General features: G+C 42.7%; 1 protein-coding gene across 4 annotated transcripts in view; it reads right to left on the reverse strand.

Annotated features, from left to right (window-relative positions):
• The window catches only part of lmf1 (lipase maturation factor 1), a 499,938-nt gene that overhangs the window by 141,922 nt on the left and 337,703 nt on the right, over positions 1-20,313 (reverse strand). The gene's annotated exons all lie outside the window — the stretch shown is intronic.

Raw genomic sequence — 20,313 nt, forward strand, 5'->3', positions numbered from 1 at the left:
CACATATTATGCACACCTTTATCCTTCATTTAAAATACAAACCTACGCAGAGAAATTCCAGTGATCCTAACAATCAGGCTGGTTTGGGATCAGGGATGTTGAATACCTTTGGGTGTGGTGGGGATGGGGTTTGCAGGTGAAAGATTGGTAGGGCCTACGTGAAGTAGCGGAGTAGAGTGGAGGAAGCTTGTAATGGCAACAGAGGCAATTGGTAGGGAATTTTGGGTGCAGCAGATGGGGGCTGAGCAGGATTTCATGCTGTTGGGCAGTTGGGTTGGGGTGAATGGGCAGATCAATGCAAGGTGAGGGGAGACAGCCCAAGGAAGGTAGCTAGTTCAATTAGCAGCAGCGATATTTGTTTGATGATGTGAGAATGTAACCTAATTGTTCTGGGAGGTTCCAAAACAGGCTTAACCTCCAAAAATAAATTACATCACCTTGTGCTGCCAAGACAGAAATTGGATTGCAAAGGAACAAGAGGGCCCAGCTGATTCAAATTAAAAATAGTCTCAAATACAATTTACTGCAAGATAAGCTGATCTTCAACTGTTCAGCATGAGGAAATTTAACATTATGCGATCTAGTTTCTCGGCAGTGGTCTCTCTTGGACATCGGGAAACAGATGAAACATGTCTATGAATTATGGGCAGCTACCTGAGATCGTGCTTTGGAAACCTGATTTTCTCCACATGCTAGGGGACGGAGTTATTGAGTTGGGAGCATAGCTGAGCACAGAATTAAAAGGGCTACAATATGTCTCGGAAACAGAAGGTTTGTACTTGACAATCCAAGTGGTCTGCTAAAAGGTGAATAGGAATGTCCACCTACAGCTTTCCCATTGAGTTTCCTCTGCTTTATGCCATGAATGAGAGATGAAGGGGAAGGGATATGAACTACAAGGATTGGTCCTTGAACTCCAATGAGATCTAGGACCAGTCTTCTGGCAGCGGAGCAGAGCACCAAACGTGGGCAATGGGAGAAAGAAAGCTACAGACCCCCATGCAAATTTGGGAGGTGCACATAACAGAGGTATAAGCCCCAGGGAGGAAGAACATAGAATCAATATTATGGAGTGGAACTGGATAAATGACTGAATCTGTTCATCATAAAGCATCACCATAATAGTTTTCCTTCAACTCAAGAAACGCTAACTCCAACACTGTACACACCAATTGATTTTTTAGTGGGAATTCCATATAGGATACACCCTGAGGAAGACAGGGTTTACAGGCACGTGAACGACTGCGACCAAGAATCCCAAACAGCAGGATTTTTGTACATGGAGACTCAACCCGAAAGGTCATCAGTCCATTCCCTCCTCAGATGCTGCCTGGCCCCACTGAGTTTCTACAACACTTCGTACTTTCTACAGAATTTGTTATTTGTTCAATTCTCTCTGCTGTTATTGTATCTCTACCTTAGTATCAGGAACCTATGAGAAGTGTTGAAGTAGAGGTTTCTGAATTAAGACCACCACTATGATTTTTATGGACAGTACCAGATGAATGTAATAATAAATTTCGAACACAGAAATTAAATAACGAGAGAGTTAAATGCATAGCAGAGAATTGGAATGGGGGAAGTAGAGAATCACACATTCGTACTCGCTTCAAAGTCGTCTTGTTGAGTCTCATTGTCTGTAACTCGTTCTCACTGAGCCCCCAGCCAACAATGGCCTATTTCCATTATCACCGTTACATTTTTGCAAATCTTCCATTCATCTGTTCTGTATCTCTTTATATCACCTTCTATATCTGTTGTTTCACTTTCCCTTGACTCTCAGTCTGAAGAAGGGTCTCGACTCGGCTTGTACTCGTTAGAATTTAGGAGATTGAGGGGGGGGGGGGGGGATCTTATAGAAACTTACAAAATTCTTAAGGGGATGGACAGGCTAGATGCAGGAAGATTGTTCCCGATGTTGGGGAAGTCCAGGACAAGGGGTCACAGCTTAAGGATAGAGGGGAAATCCTTTAGGACCGAGATGAGAAAAACATTTTTCACACAGAGAGTGGTGAATCTCTGGAACTCTCTGCCACAGAAGGTAGTTGAGGCCAGTTCATTGGCTATATTTAAGAGGGAGTTAGATGCGGCCCTTGTGGCTAAAGGGATCTCTTTGGTTCTCATATGGAGAGAAGGCAGGTACGGGATACTGAGTTGGATGATCAGCCATGATCATATTGAATGGCGGTGCAGGCTCGAAGCGCCGAATGACCTACTCCTGCACCTATTTTCCATGTTTCTATGTTTCTATGACCCGAAAAGTCACCAATACCTTTTCTCCAGAAATGCTGTCAGACCCGCTGAGTTAGCCCAGCATTTTGTGTCTATCTTTGGTTTTGACCAGCATCTGCAGTTCCTTCCTGCACATCACACTTCTCAAAATGGGAACAGAATGATACTGTATGACACTATCGACAGGACCATGTAAACATGTGGTGTTCAGTCTCATAACACATGTAAAACATCTGGACAAACGCTAAACTAATTGAACGTCATTGATGTTTTCAGGGTACCAGTTGACATGAATACAGACAGAACTCAAGTTACGGAAGGATGACTTTCACAAGATTTGAGAAATGACAGAGGATATTAGAAATATTTGCACAGCACATTTTTCATTATGTGTGTTTACTTCTAACATTTACTTCCTCGCAAACAGTATGACAAAAAACACATCCGCATTGCCAATAAACAAGACTGATAATAATCTCTGCACAACCTGGATTTAATAAACTGGTTCTTGTATTCATATTAAGAGAGCACTGATTCCCTCCCCTGGGGACAGTACCGCATCCTTCCTTCCTCCTTCCAAGACCAATGCAGGAAGCAGCCTGCTATGGCTAAAAGTTCACCAACTGCATCGGGTAAGGGTCACGGAATTATTACTTCCCGGGTCAGTCGGGCAGATGTGCTTGAAATGCTTCTCAAGTTGTTTCCTGGGGGGAAGCAATTCAAGGTTTCTGTGGCATTAGGCACAGCGAGCTTTCACCGACTGCAATGCTTCAGTTTGTAGCTTATAACTCCTTCAATTGGACATGAAAAAACATTTGGAAATGTTGTTTCTTGAGCCATGTTCTAGATTTAGCGATGGAACAAGACAATATTGAAAATACTTTAAAACAAACTGGAAGTAAATAGGCAGAAACATGGGTGCATGTCAGGGTAGTTTGGAACAATTACATAACTTGGTTCACCTTTGTCAGTGATATTGACATCTTAATAAAATCATCCTGTGATGTGTTGAAGGTGCAAGTCTTTAATGTTATGCTTCCTCCACTCTATCTATGCCTTTCAATATTCTGAAAGTTTCAATGGGGTCCCCCCTCAACCTTCTATACTCCAGCGGGTAGAGGCCCAGTGCTGTCAAGCGCTCATCATATGCTAACCCACTCATTCCTGGAACCATTCTTATAAACCTCCTCTGGACCCTCTCCAGAGCCAGCACCCAGAGAGTTGAGAATTTGTGGAATTCTCTGCCACAGAAGGCAGTAGAGAGTTAGTTAGAGCTCTTGGGGCTAGCAGGATCAAGGGATATGGGGAGAAGGCACGCACGGGTTACTGATTGTGGATGATCAGCCATGATCACAATGAATGGCGGTGCTGGCGCGAAGGGCCAAATGGCCTCCTCCTGCACCTATTTTCTATGTTTCTATGCTTCCTCAGATATGGGGCCCAAATTTACTCCCAATCCTCCAGATGTGGCCTGACCAGCGCCTCAGTATACTGTCTCACCTATGTAGAATAGTGATCTGTTATCATGGGATTTATGCCAATTTATGGTGCATAGAAAATAAATCGTTACTGATATACTTTAGATTTGAACCCCAAAAGTAGTAAGTCAGATATTACCTGCCCTGATCCTCCTGTGACAAATATATGCCATAATATTTCTCGTTGAAATACTGTACACCAAAAAGCACGCAGCATTGATTTAGCCAATACTCAGTGTTTCCGATTATCTCTAATCACAGGCACACGTGCTTCCTACACTTCCAATGCTGCTTCATAAAACACCCTACACTCAACTGGTGAGTTTGACTTTGGGTTAAATATGTTTGTCAGTTTATTTAATTTCATGCTACAAAGTTATCCCTTTAGTGTAATACGGGCAGCCCTCTGTTGCTGCAGGTACCTGAGGTTACTGGTGGCTTTTAAATTGTAACTGTTTTCATATGTTAGTGGCTAATACATTTCAAAGCACGTGTCCTGTACTTTACAGATCAAGTACATTAAGAACCCAATGTAAAATACTGTAGGAACTCATTATTTAATAATGTTCCCCTCAGATAACCATGCCCTTAAATTTGGAGCAGCTGCAGTTTTGAATCATTTACTTAACTCTTAAAAGACCAATTTCTTCCTGTAGCACAATATTTACTGATGGGTTGTCTCTCAATTGGAATCGTATATATTCAATAATACAAATTCTAATTCAAATTTTATGATATATAAAAATTAGCAACATGAGACTAATAAATCAGTAATTTAATCCCATAGCACTATATTGACTGATGGGTTGTCTCTGAATTTGAATTTGTTATATCCATTAATACAAATTCCAATTTAATTTTTATCATATAAAAAATAGCAATATAGACTAATAAATCTGCAAATAAAAGAAAGGAAGCCACCAGCCTGAAAAGCTAACTTCAACTAACTTTAAGTACGGTAACTAACTAAGTAACTCTCTGCAGTAGCTGCTTTATCCACTGAATGTATCTAGCACCTTGTGATCTAGTGATTCACTGAGGCAAATCAGACATTTTGGTCATTGTGTGAATAAGGGTCTGGTACCTCTCAGCTGGAAATGATAACAGTTTGCACAGTAGAGGTGATATACTGCCATCACACTTTCAGACCAGAATTGTTCACAATCTTTTGCCTATCTAATCATTTTCCATTTTGTTTGCACAGTGGTATGAATATTGATTTCTCTCACTTCAGGTAGCCCCGGCATTCCCTATCTGTATGGAAGTAATTGTGTGAAGCACTTTGGGGTCAATGCAAGTTGACTAAAAATGTGCTATATAAATAAAGACATTATTATTATTATTATCTCTCTATCCCTTCCCCACCTAAGTCGCACTAGCTTCTCATTTTCACCCGACTAACAGCTAACAATGGCCTGTTTCCTTTGTCATCATTACTTTTTTGCATATCTTACATTCATTGTTCTTTACCTCGCCATATCACCATCTATATCTCGCGTTTCCCTTATCCCTAACCAGTCTGAAGGGTCTCGACCCGAAACGTCACACATTCCTTCTCTCCAGAAATGCTGCCTGAGTTACTCCAGCTTTTTGAGTCTACGTCCCATTTTGTTTCCCGCAGCCAGCTTTCCAGCCAAATCAATTATAGCAGCTAACAGTCCGAATGCATCTTGACCAGAAAAGACTTCTATCAGTGACTCTTCCTCCCATAATAAAATAGAGCTACTGCTGTGGGCTGCGCACAAACATGATTGTTCCCGATGTTGGGGAAGTCCAGGACAAGGGGTCACAGCTTAAGGATAAGGGGGAAATCCTTTAAAACCGAGATGAGAAGAAATCTTTTCACACAGAGAGTGGTGAATCTCTGGAACTCCCTGCCACAGAGGGTAGTCGAGGCCAGTTCATTGGCTATATTTAAGAGGGAGTTAGATGTGGCCCTTGTGGCTAAGGGGATCAGAGGGTATGGAGAGAAGGCAGGTACGGGATACTGAGTTGGATGATCAGCCATGATCATATTGAATGGCGGTGCAGGCTCGAAGAGCCGAATGGCCTACACCTGCACCTAATTTCTATGTTTCTATGTTTCTATGAGGTGGGGGGGGGGGAATTGCTCATGGAAGGAAGATATATTGAACTAATACTAGCATGAGGATTCAAAATAATGAGATTGCTCTGAACATAAGCTGTTTCTTTAACTCCATGGGATGATCAAGAAAATGTGGAGATTTTGCAAGAAAATGTCAAATATGCACTAAAACGGCAAGAAAATGTCAAAGCAGTGGGGAGTTTTAAAATAATCACTGTACTGTATCGGCTTAATATAAAATCGACTGTATTATATTTTAATGCAAAGCGAGCATGTGATGTACGAGATAGAAACTGGAATCGAAATGTAACTACTTTTATGAGAGTAATGCTTGTTCTCTGAACTGAAGGAACATTAATTGAGGCAACTGAAGAGAATTGATGGACAAACATAAATTAATCCTTTATGATTACAAAAGAAAACCTGCAAATCGCCCTTTATTTCCGAAGGCAAATCAGATAATGTATTTCATAATGTCTGGGTTAGACCACCATATAATACATAAAGCATTGTTGCTACAGGCACATTTATATGACCTATATGCTGAAAATTGTAGGAAGCAGCCACTCTCTGAGATTTATTTAACATTGAATAAAAGTTGTTTCATGTTAATTTCAGTCATTGGTAAATTTCTGGTCGCAAAGGAAATCGGCCAATCTATTACACTGCCAATCTATTACATGGCAGTCTTTTTTTAAACAAAATGCTATTGAGTTGTGGCATAAAGTCATTTGTGAACTGCACTTACTAGGAGTATTGAAAACTTAGCACAGTATCACAGGGGCGGTACAGTATCGTGGCGATAGGGTTACTGCCTTACAACGCCAGAGACCCGGGTTCAATCCTGATTATGGGTGCTGTCTGTAGGGAGTTTGTACGTTCTCCCCGTGACCTGTGGATTTTCTCAGAGATCTTCGGTTTCCTCCCACACTCCGAAGACATACAGGTTGGTGGGTTAATTGGCTGGGTACAACATGTAAAATATGTCCCTAGTGTGTGTTGGGTAGTTTTAATGTGTCAAAATCGCTGGTCCGTGTCGACTCGGTGGGCCGAAGGGCCTGTTTCTGCGCTGTATCTCGAAACTAAACTAAACTAAAGAACACATTAACTGCGGGTCACATACAACACTCAATTGGCAGCTCCTGTACGAAACTGAATCCTGGATATAATAAATTTATTTATTTATGGGCGCCTTTCAAGAGTCTCAAGGACACCTTACAAAAATTGAGCATGTAGAGGAAAAACATGTAAGGGGAATGAAATAAATAGTAGAGACATGACTAGTACACAAAGTAAAGACAGAATACAATTCAAAACACAATATGAGGCAATTAATGCACAGATGAAAAGGGACGGGGACGTGGGGCTAAGGATAGGCAGAGGTGAAGAGATGGGTCTTGAGGCGGGACTGGAAGATGGTGAGGGACACGGAATTGCAGATCAGTTGGGGGAGGGAGTTCCAGAGCCTGGGAGCTGCCCTGGAGAAGGCTCTGTCCCCAAAACTGCGGAGGTTGGACGTGGATGGAGAGGAGACCGGCTGATGTGGATCTGAGGGACCGTGATGGTTGGTAGGGGGAGAGGAGGTCAGTGAGATATGGGGGGGGCCAGATGGTGGAGGGCTTTGTAGGTGAGGACCAGGATTTTGTAGGTGATCCGGTGGGAGATGGGAAGCCAGTGAAGTTTTTTGAGGACTGGAGTGATGTGATGCCAGGATTTGGTGTGGGTGATGAGTCGGGCGGCTGCGTTCTGGACCAGTTGGAGTCGGTTGATGTAGGTGGAGCTGATGCCAAGGAGAAGTGAGTTGCAATAGTCCAGTCGGGAGGAGATGAAGGCATGGATGAGTCTTTCAGCAGCGGGCGGTGTGAGAGAGGGTCTGAGTTTGGCGATGTTGCGGAGATGAAAGAAGGAGGTTTTAATGACATGGCGGATGTGAGGCTCAAGGGAGAGGGTGGAATCAAAGATCACGCCAAGGTTGCGGGCCTGGGGAGATGGGGAGACAGTGGTGCCGTCGATGGTGAGATATGTAATTATCACATAGACTGGACCAGAAAGAAATCTGTCACCTTCTCCAGGCAGAGATATAATCATAACCCCTCCACCCACTACCGCCTACAGAGGTGAAGTTCATCATCTTACAGAAGAAAATATGTCACAGGGAAGTGGGATCTGGAGGTGCAGGCAGATGGTCTTCCAAGACTTCTGCTTTTCCCCAATTCCGGTTACTAACACAATGAATTCAACCACTCCACCACTAGGGGAACTTTGTTTGTTCCTTACACCTTTTCTTTGACCAAGTTTTAGGACATCTTACATAGCATAGCATCAGGTTTTTTTTTCCCTATGAAGTCCCTTGGGTCATTTTACGATATTCATTGGGCTTTACAAATACAAGCTACTGTTGTTGATGCTGTAAGATTTGTGTTTCAGATGGTGGTGTGAGGTGGTGGTGTGAGGTGTTATGGGGTGTCACAGGTTACAGCATCAGTTAAAGACGGCCATGTAATAGAATAACCAATTTCTTTTGCGACCAGAAATTTACCAATGACTGAAATTTAATTTATATTATAATACAAAATACTTTTATTCAGATTCAGATTCAGATTCAGATTCAGATTCAATTTTAATTGTCATTGTCAGTGTACAGTACAGAGACAACGAAATGCATTTAGCATCTCCCTGGAAGAGCGACATAGCAAATGATTTAAATAAATAATAATAAGTGATAATAAGTGTCCGGGGGGTGGGGGGGTGATTGGCAGTCACCGAGGTACGTTGTTGAGTAGAGTGACAGCCGCCGGGAAGAAGCTGTTCCTGGACCTGCTGGTTCGGCAACGGAGAGACCTGTAGCGCCTCCCGGATGGTAGGAGGGTAAACAGTCCATGGTTGGGGTGAGAGCAGTCCTTGGCGATGCTGAGCGCCCTCCGCAGATAACGCTTGCTTTGGACAGACTCAATGGAGGGGAGCGAGGAACCGGTGATGCGTTGGGCAATTTTCAAAACACAAACAAAAATACAGAGTAGTAACACGATGAAAGCCTGCCTATATTGGCAGTTTACAAACAAACAGTTATCAAATTAAAATATCGGCATTTATCAGAAATAAACGCGGCCTCCCGTGGCGACCAGCGTTCACAGAAGGCCTCCAGAGTCCCCGTGCACACCGCGTGTTCCCTCTCCAGGGACAAGCGAGCACGGACCTAGGCCCGGAAGAGGGGAAGGCAGCCGACTCTGTGGTGGGATCATCGAGTACCCGCTGCCTGGACCCGCGAATGGCCATCTTGGTCAGGCCCAGGGGCAAACCAACAGGGAGACACCCCCTCCCTCTTGATCCTCCCCCATTTGTACCAGGTGACCAAAGATTAGGAGCGTGGGGCTAAAGTGCAGTCAAAATATGAGCAGCCCCTTCAGGTAGTCGAACAGGGGCTGCAACCTCTCACACTCCATATACATATGGAACACGGTCTCTTCCTCGCCTCAGAAGTGCAGGCGGCTGGCTAGTCCGTGAACCGACTTAAATATCTGTTGAACGCCACAGCTCTGTGCAATACTCTCCATCCCAGGTCCCCAATATAAAGGGGGAGGACTCCCTTATAGAGAGACCTACACTGGGGACCCTTTTTCAGTACCTGCCTCATCCATTCCCTCCACAGACGTTTCTGCTGAGTTACTCCGGCACTATGTGTTTTGCTCAAGATCGGAGCATCTGTAGTTCCTTGTATCCTCATTATAAAGGTGGCTGGTGCTCTTTTGGTTTATTCTGTGATCTGCTTTTTTCCAAAATTCTCCATATCCTTGTAATATTCAGTTTCTTTCTCTTCGTGTTATCTACATGTACAGTGTCCTGGGCCTGTGCTTCAAATGTACAGTGTTGCCTATCTTCACAGAACAGCTGGTTGAAATGGTGGTCATCTTTTACAGTGTTTTCAAAACCATGACTCGTGATAACTTTCAGTACACAAAAGGAAACAGAATTTTACACAGGAAGACATTTCCAGACAAATGTATAGAAGCTTCTTCCAGAAGTGTCTTAAGTCTTGGCCCTTGACTTCCTTTCGTTGTCCCAGGGGGTCTGTTTAGTAATGGTATTGCTGCTGTACTTGGGTTTACTTCTGATTGCCTCAGTGTTAATTAGGATATAATTTTTCAACTTTATAAAATGAATGCTTTAAGGAAACAGAATTTGCATTGGTCTTACGAGAAGATAGTGAACTTTTTCACTCGCTACGCATCCAATGTTTTCTGGCTAAAGTCGGCTTCTGGCAAACCGAAGATTAATTTTGTACATCTTAAGAACCCCTAGAGGCTGTAGACGTCTGATACTGTGCGGATGTTCTGTGACCATGTGACTTAAATAGGACCATCTGGCTATCATATCATGCTGGAATAGGATCTCAAAGGTATAATAAAAATCAAATTGTCCCTTGACCTACAATTGTGAAAGCATTCCTTTAATATTCTGCAGATTCTTTATAATTGGGCAACACACATAATATTTTAAGAATATATATATTTTTTTTAAAGAATCCCCTTCTCAAACTCTTCAGAGGCTGAAGCAGGAACAGTAGTTTGATTTAGTTCTAATCAACAAAGGACCTGGATTAATTAGTACAAGATTAATTGACGGTTACTCGCAACTGAAAAAACAGACTGGTCAGATTAAAAACAGAAGTGAGTTTTGTAAGACTAGAAATTGGATTGCTCCTAAATAGTTCTGTTAAACCTAGGCTGTGTAGCCAACTCATTCAGAGGTTGAAGAAGGGTCTCGACCCAAAAACATCACCTATTCCTCTTCTCCAGAGATGCTGCCAGACCTGCTGAGTTACTCCAGCTTTTTGTTTCTGTCTTCAGATTTGTGCTGGTGTGGGTTGTGCAGGCATCTGGTCGCTGTCCTGGTGAAAATGTTCGCACAAAGCTTGCCTTCAAGGTGTCAATGCAGGGGTTAGAGTCATTGTGGCTCAGCGTTGCACTAACCCATTTCCAACATCCAACAAGCTATTCCCCGTAAGCTATGACACTGACTCTCCAGAGGTGTATCATTGTATCAAGTTACCATAAAGGCCTCCGTGCAGAGACAGCGGATTCACTGTGGAGGTCAATATCTGTAGTAAGTCACCATGTACTAGAGAGCAGTGCAGAAAAAAAAAAAATCTAAATCTGACAGGATACGTCAAGATTTATGCTCTGACACTTGGACCAGTGGTGCCTGAATAAACCTACAGCTGTACAACTCACACCTCCACTCACGAACCACCTATCCCACTGAGACCGACATCTACGCATCAGCAACTTGCAAATTTGAAACCACACTTCAGGCAGTCACAATTCAACCACGGCAATCATTTCCTATTGTTACTTAGGATTAAATAGCCCGCACATGCATCTGTCTCAATAAATTGGAAGCTGACCAGACATAAGGATATAGTCCACCTTGTGAGCACTGAGATTACACAGGCCTCAGATTTTTTTTTTTGTTGGAGATGAGTATATAAGGTATAGGAATACAGGAACAATGACATGCCTATGAATGAGTGAGGTGTCTGCATTTGTGTGCATGCTGGGCACTGAATCACCAAACACTGCATCGCAATCCCATCACCATGCTCTCCTCATTGCCTTTATCATTCCTGAATCATACCTGGCCACCCCACTTCCAACCAGAACACCAACAACCTGCAAAACATTATAATAAAGCACCTCCCCATATTGCACCTTACTGCTCCAAACTACAGCTCAAATGTCAGTGCAGAAGTGGGTTACACAGGACCAGAAGCGCGAGGTTCACATGGAATTACCGATACTATCGACAGCATGTGGTCAGGCAATGGTGGGGTGAGTGTGCCAGGGAAGGGGATGTGTGAGGAAACTGGAGCACCTGGAGGAAACCCACACGGTCACAGAACATGCAAACTCCACACAGACAGCACCAGTACATCAGCCCTAGCTCTGAGGACTCCACAGCAAGGGACTATACACGGGATGGATGCTGAATATGTCTGCAGATGCTAAGGGTGGCAGCACAGTGGTGCATCTGGTAGAACTGCTGCCTCACAGCAGCTCCAGAGACCTGAGTTCGATCCTGGCCTTGGGTGCTGTGTGTTTGCATGTTCTCCCTGTAACAGTGTGGGTTTCCTCCAGGTGCTCCAGTTTCCTCCCTCATACCACAGAATCGTAGGTGGTAGGTTAATTGGCCTCTGTAAATTGTCCTTTAGTATGTAGGGCATGCATGTGAAATTGGAACAATATAGAATTAGTGTGAATAGGTGACTGATGGCCAGGCATGGACTAGATGGGCTGAAAGACCTGTTTCCATGCTTTCAATCAATCAAAGCCTTCACACGATATCCAGCTCCTGACATCGCCTGCCTGACATCTTCGAAGAGGTGTCAAGGTACACAAAGAGATATCATCTCCATCTGCTTGTAGCACTTTAGGCAAGAGTCTGGTGCACATTGATTCCATTCTAGAAGTAGTGAGTCCCTTATTGCTTGTCAATAATGACAGAGCACCAGCCAAAGCAGCAGATTGCTAATCGCACCGGGCAGTCTCTGTCTGTGTCCCAGTGACCTCAGACGGCATCTGCCACAGCCCTTCCACAAAACCAGAAAATGAATAGCTTGTAGCACGTTGGGCCCACCTCATCACAGGCTTGCTCCAAGTATGGACCAGAGATTAATTCCAAAGACAAGGTGAGGTTGACTACTCTTCATATCATGGCGGTGTTTGGCTGAGTGTGGCATCAAAGAGCCCTGGCAAAAGATGGGTATCTAGAGGAGAGCACTCCAGTAGTTGGTGCTATACCGTGCACAAAGGAAAGGGGTAGTGGTTGTTGATGGTCAATTATCCCATCTGCAGAACATCACTGAAGAGCAAAGTCTGAAGCCCAACTATCCCTGGCTGATTCACCAAGACATTCCTTCCATCTTAACGTCAGAAGCGGAGATGATCACAAGCGGTCAAGATACAATGTTCAAGGCCATTCATAATCCCTCAGAATATCACACACATGTCTGCATGCAGCAGGACATGGACGACATTCAGACATTGCCTGCTGAGTGCAAAATAACATTCACCAAACAACAGTCTGAAGAAGGGTAGTGATCCAAAACATCGCCTATCCATTTCCTCCACAGATGCTAACATATTGAATTACTCCTGCACTTTGTTTTGCTCAAGTTTTCTTGTGTCTCCATTAACTGGTGCCTGGCAACGACCATCTCAAACTAAAGCATCTCAACAATTCGCGAGACATTCAATGGCATTACCATTGCCTATTTCCCCACACCATCAAGTTCCTGGAGGCTTAATATCGTCATACACATAACTGGACCAGCAACTTAAACACTGTGGCTGAAAGAGCAAGTCAGTTATTCTTGTTGAATCACTCACGTCTTGACTTCTCAGAGTCTTTGCACAAGTCAGCAGTCGAATGGAATATTCCTTAATTGTCGCGATGAGTTCAGGTCCAAGAACACTCAACCAAGACAAAACAGCCCGCTCAATTGGCGCCGGATTCACCACTGACGCACCATAGTTTGCAGTGTGTTGCACTTACAAAATTGTGACCTCTGTTATGAAGGTGGAAAATGTCTGTAGGCAGATGGGAAATCCACCAACCCAATGTTGCACACCACAATGACTTGAAAAGCTAACCCTTTCCTTCATAATTGCTGGGACTACATTCTGGAACTCCTTACTTAACAGCAGTCTGGGGGTATCTTTACCAGAGGATGACAATGGTTCAAGTCAGTGGCGAACCACCATATTCTTGACAGCAATTAGAGAATGGCATTAACTGCCAGCCTTGCCAGCAAAGTCCGCAATGCTTAACTTAATTTTTTTAAATACCATGCTGAGCAGAACATTGCTCTGTAAATGAATGTACTGCTGGTTTCACAGCAGCTGTACCATTTAGGTCACAGTAGATACACAGTCTGCTGGATGCCAGTTCCCTGGAGGGTTCCATCAGCTTCATGGAGGTTCAGAGTGCTTTCCCCCCCTCTTGGTGTCGACACTTCGCCTCCCACCACTCGTTCTCAAGCATGTGCTTCCAGTCAGCAACCACGCACTTGGGAGCAGTGCAAAGAGAGAGGCCGTGCCTTTGCAAGATATGTCAAGGCCCGTGCTCTAAAGCAGAAACACTGACACAGCTCCCAATGTTCCAAATGAGAATTGCATGACGGGTGACATCACTCGCAACGCATATTTTCATGAGCAGATGTGAGGTGTCGTGTTTCGTGAACTACACAATATACATGGATTTACCGCAGTTCCTCACAAAAGGACAATATTCAATCACAGGCTGTTTAAAATCACCGCTCAAAATGATCCAGTTTTGAGGCGATTGTTACTTTAAGCCAATCTGTTTACATTTTCAAAGCTTTACATTTCATATCCCGGTACACTGTGTGACGGAAACATACCATGGGAATTGCTGCTGACTGCAAGAGAGTCCAGCAGGAATCATCTCCCTATCATGCCTGATTTCCCAATGTCCACAAGAACTAACGTGTTGCAATGTGATTATTACCATTTTATTACTATCAGTGGCCCCATAGCAGAAGCGTCCACGTCGCGGGGCTGGAAACTGGAAGTATCCCGAGCTAATTCTGCTACCACCATCATCTACTGCAACAAGTGATGGCTCCCACTGATTGTCGCCGGAAGCTTGCGTCCTTTTCAGGACGGACGATGACAGCGAAGTCAACATTTGAAACATGGAAGATGGACACGAAAGAAGAAGAAGATTACTATCAGTATATAACCTCGGGCATTTTGCAGTGGAGCTCATCAGCAGTGGTGTCAAGTGGAGACCTAGGGCCACGGACACTTCAAAAAGGGCAGGAACAGAGTTCAACATTCACTTGTGACTGCAAACAGTCTGAAAATAACAGAACTCTGAAAATAGTACATAACACAAACAACCTGCAGAGTTGTAACACCTCTAACAATGTAAAATGGTCCACAGGATTGCGGCAAGGTCTCGACTCTGAATGTCACCGATCCATTTTCTCCAGAGATTCTGCCTGACCCGCTGAGTTGCTCTGGTATTTTGTGCCTATCCACAGTATTTAATGTTTGTTTACACTATTCTTATAACAAATGTAAAGCACTTTGGCCAACGAGAGTTGTTTTTTAAATGTGCTATATAAATAAATGTGACTTGACTTGACTTGACACTATTTGCCAACACCATATGGAGGACAACACGAAGAGGAACCTGAACAATTCCCAGCATATTCCCTGAACCAGGATTGATCAGCTCAATGGATGAAGTTGAGTAGAAAGACAAAGCTCATATCCTTACTTTGGTATTCTACTTTGGTAATGATATATCTATCCTGAACCTTAAAGAGGCAACAAAAAAAAACAGGAGGCAATAGCCTTAGTTCTTGTCTTCACTCAAGGCTTTTTCCAGAATATAGTAACAAAGCACCACACAATATTCAACAGAAGGAACAAAAACTCCCAAAACACCAGGGGTACACTAATAAAAACAACCTACTTAAAAGATCAGTGAGTACATAACTGTCTAGGAAATCCTAGTGCCATTCACTTTGTATTAACCCCTAGGAAATTCCCAGCACATGTTACAGGAAAGACTAATCCAATGCTTAAATAAATGCAAGCCTTCAAAAACGGATAAATAAGATACCAGGCTTGAAATTACTGCTCGTGACTGATCACTAGAGGGGAATATACAAACTAGAGGTATTCTTTGGTAAATGTCTGATTTAATCACAGATTTCAGGGGAACTGATAGGGTCGATTGAAATAAATTATTTCCTTTAGTTGGAAAGTCTAGGACTAGGGGGCATAGTCTAAAAATTAGAGCCAGCCTTTTCAGGAAACATGGCTACACAGAATGGATAACAGAAGTTTGATACTCTTTTCCACAAATGATGCATGATTGTGTGCCCGTTACTAATTTTAAATTTCATATTGATAGTTTTGTGGTAACCAAAAGGTATTAAATGATAATAGGAAAAGAATACATTGAGTTAGGCCGCAGGTTAACCAATAACTATTAAATAACCGAATAAGCTCAGAGGCCTCTTGTTTTTGCATTCTGAGGGAATGAATCTCAAGCGTCAAGAGTCTTTAATTGTCAGATGCAACGGCAAGAGAACAATTAACATTTTACTTGCTGCGGCTCTGCAGGCAAGAATTACATTATTCTGTTCCAGGTGCATACACCAATTAAACACTCATGTTTAACACTCATGACTCTTGAATTTGACCTCTGATATCATTGATTCCAACTGCTTGTGCAACATCGGTGAGCTTGCCCAATGCACCATCCAGGGACACAAAGTGCTGGGGTAACTCATCGGGTCAGGCAGCACCTCTGGAGAACATGGATAGATGACGTTTCAGGTCGGGACCCTTCTTCAACAAACAACAGTGTCAGGTTGTAAATACCATTAGGAACCAGGTTGACTACCAAAAATTGAGAAGGGATGTCAAAATTAAAATAAGAAAGGCAAAAAAATGAATGAAAAAAGATCAGCTCCGACATTACTGGGAATCCAAAATAAGTCTAAAATATTTAAATAATAAGAGGACGAAAAGTGTGAGGCCCGTATGTGAATGCATATGGAAACTTAGAGCAAGGTTAAGGTTACAAAATGAATACTTTGCATCTGTCTAAACTAGGGAAGAGTATTTTCAAAGAATTAATGAACGAGGAGATCGATGTGAAACTGGAAATCTTAAAAATTATAACACAGAGATACTAGAAAAGCTGGCTGAACTTAAATCAGGTAAGTCACCAGCATTGCATGGGATACGTGCTAGGATTTACTCCACTGTTCAAAAAAGGAAGTAAGGAAAGGCTCCGTCAACTACTGGCAAATTAGTTTAACCTCGACTGCAGGAAGACCTCCACAGCTGATGACAGAAGAATTCTCTCAATAATAAAGAAAAATCCCCAAACACCTGTCCGACAGAGCAGAAACACTCTTCAGGAGTCAGGTGTGGATTTGTCAATGACCACTGTCCGCAGAAGACTTCATGAACAGAAATAGAGACTTCGCTGCAAGTTAATAGCAAAAGGATTTGAGTATAGGAGCAGGGAGGTTCTACTGCAGTTGTACAGGGTCTTCGTGAGACCACACCTGGAGTATTGCGTACAGTTTTGGTCTCCTAATCTGAGGAAAGACATTCTTGCCATAGAGGGAGTACAGAGACGGTTCACCAGACTGATTCCTGGGATGTCAGGACTTTCATATGAAGAAAGAATGGATAGACTCGGCTTGTACTCGCTAGAATTTAGAAGATTGAGGGGGGATCTTATAGAAACTTACAAAATTCTTAAGGGGTTGGACAGGCTAGATGCAGGAAGATTGTTCCCGATGTTGGGGAAGTCCAGAACAAGAGGTCACAGTTTAAGGATAAGGGGGAAATCTTTTAGGACCGAGATGAGGAAAACATTTTTCACACAGAGAGTGGTGAATCTCTGGAATTCTCTGCCACAGAAGGAAGTTGAGGCCAGTTCGTTGGCTATATTTAAGAGGGAGTTAGATGTGGCCCTTGTGGCTAAAGGGATCAGGGGGTATGGAGAGAAGGCAGGTACAGGATACTGAGTTGGGTGATCAGCCATGATCATATTGAATGGCGGTGCAGGCTCGAAGGGCTGAATGGCCTACTCCTGCACCTATTTTCTATGTTTCTATGTTTCTATGCAAACCAATGGTTAGCTGCAAAAATAGGATGGCCAGGTTACAGTTTGCCAAGAAGTATTTAAAAGAGCAACCACAGTTCCGGAAGAAGGTCATGTGGACAGATGAGACGAAGATTAACTTATATCAGAGTGATGGCAAGAGCAAAGAATGGAGGAGAGAAGGAACTGCCCAAGATCCAAAGCATACCACCTCATCTGTGAAACACAGTGGTGGGGGTGTTATGGTCTGGGCATGTATGGCTGCTGAAGGTAATGGCTCACTTATCTTCATTGATGATACAACTGCTGATGGTAGTAGCATAATGAATTCTGAAGTGTATAGACACATCCTATCGGCTCAAGTTCAAACAAATGCCTCAAAACCTGTTGGCCGGCGGTTCATTCTACAGCAAGACAACGAACCCAAGCATACTGTTAAAGCAACAAAGGAGTTTCTCAAAGCTAAAAAATTGTCCATTCTTAAGTGGCCAAGTCAATCACCCGATCTGAACCCAATTGACATTACTTTTATATGCTGAAGAGAAAACTGAAGGGGACTAGCCCCCCAAAAAAGCATAAGCTAAAGATTACTGCAATACAGGCCTGGCAGAGCATCACCAGAGAAGACACCCATGGTGATGTCCATGAATCGCAGACTTCAAGCAGTCATTGCATGCAAAGGATATGCAACAAAATACTAAACATGACTACTTTCATTTACATTACATTGCTGTGTCCCAAACATTATTGGGCCCTGAAATGGGGACACTATGTACGAGCACTGCTATAATTTCTACATGGTGAAATCAAAATGTGTAAAAATGGCCTTTATTAAAATCTGACATAGTGCACTTTAACCACATGTGATTTTGTTCTATTACAAAACTCAAATTGTGGAGTACAGAGGCAAATAAATAAATGTTGGATCTGTGCCCCAAACATTATGGAGGGCACTGTAGATAGCATGGATTCCTGTTAAAACATTCAGCACAGAAATTGCACTCAAATCAGGTTTACTTTCCTCATAAAATTGCTAATGTGCAGTTAATGATCATTACATATAATAAATATTATGCTCCTAAATCTCCTGCACAATTTGCTTTAATTTATAAATGCCAAAACAGATTTAGGTGGAAAAAGCAAGGGACTGAATAACATATCAGCAATCTGTAACGTTATCAAATAACAGCCTTGCAGTTATATTTTGCACATCAAGATTCAACATGCATGGAGATGATTCAATGTGTTTCATATGGATAATAATATTGTGGTTTTGCATTAATATGCGACTTTACAATCTTAACCTTTTCACGTTTAAAGCTGTACTGTAGGTAAACCATTAAGTCTTGGAGATAAAACAATTACTTTGACATACAATTTAATAATGAGGGGATTATTTTTACATTCATATTTCAGAATAGGAGCATCACTGGCTTTTGTTGCTTATTGGAGAATGCTACCTTCTTGAGCTGCTATAATCATTCTGATAAAAAAGTTCTTCCACAAGTGCTGTTAGGCTGGCATTTAGACCCACAGTGATGTGGGAATGACAATATATTTCCAGATCAGGATACTGTGTAACTTGGTGGAATCCTGCACAAGGTGATGCTCCTCTGCACTTGTCTTCCTTAAAGGTAGTGTTGCATTTTGAGAGTGGCCGAGGTGAATAAAAACTATGCATTTGGTGGATAGCACACAATGCAGCCACATTGGAAACATTGATGGTTCAACAACCGGGGCCCCAGTTACCATGCTCCGTTTAACCTCACCAACCCCAGAGCACCAATTCACCGATTCCCATGCGCCTTTCAACTAGCTAGCTCCCTATTTTCAAGTTCCCTTTAAACTCACCGAGGCTCCAGTTCCCATTCTTCAACTTATCACATTCACTAGAAACATTATTGTGCTAAGGAGTAATAATTATTTCTTAAATTTCCGTGCAACATCTAAAAAAGTGATTAACACATGTGCTGGAGTATTCATCCCTTACCCAGAAAAGTCGTAAGGATACCAGGTCAACAGAGTTTTATTGTTTTAAGACACAGGACCCAGCAAATGGCCAAAGAGTTTGGGCAACAATGCCAGAGCCTGGGGTCATGGTCAACAATTTTTGCACTGCAAATTCTGCTACAGTTAAATGTGAAGAAGGTAAAGATCCCCAAACTAAAGGAATGCAGATCTCTCAGTGGAATAAAGAGCTGGGGGCAATCACGGAGACAGGATGGGGCAAAAGCATGAAACAAGAACAGAATTTAAAATCCAGCCTGACTTGCTGATTATATCCAGCAATTTCTGTTCTTATATGAGAATGTTTTTAAATCAAAGAACAGTGCCAATACAAGTCAGCACACACAGGGTGTTGAGCGAATGGAACTTGATGCTAGTTGGAAAAAGACAATGTTTTAAGTGACCTTGTTTGAGTCATCGTGTCAGACAGCATCTGCGAAGAGCAAAGCAGAGTTTACATTTCAGGTCAGTTGTCTTTCATCAGAAGAGGAGACAGACAGTGAGGAGATAATGGCAGATAAATGGAAGTCCCAATGCTGAGTTTTTAACAGCATTTTCTATTTTATTTCCAGCGTTAAGTCAAATCAAGTAGATTTTACTGTCATATGTACAATTACGATGAGGTACAGGAATTTCGCTTTTGCATTACAAATCCCTGATTTATTCAAGAGATAACATTCTCATTATGAACAAGACACACTTAAAGTTTGTATTGCTAAGGCCAGGACATGAATGAAGATGTCTCCCTTTGCTTTCAAAAGGGAACTGCAGATGCTGGAAGGGTTTCGGCCCGAAACGTCGCCTATTTCCTTCGCTCCATAGATGCTGCTGCACCCGCTGAGTTTCCCCAGC

This window comes from Amblyraja radiata, chromosome 22 (genome assembly GCF_010909765.2).
Source record: "Amblyraja radiata isolate CabotCenter1 chromosome 22, sAmbRad1.1.pri, whole genome shotgun sequence".
Classification (NCBI taxonomy): domain Eukaryota; kingdom Metazoa; phylum Chordata; class Chondrichthyes; order Rajiformes; family Rajidae; genus Amblyraja; species Amblyraja radiata.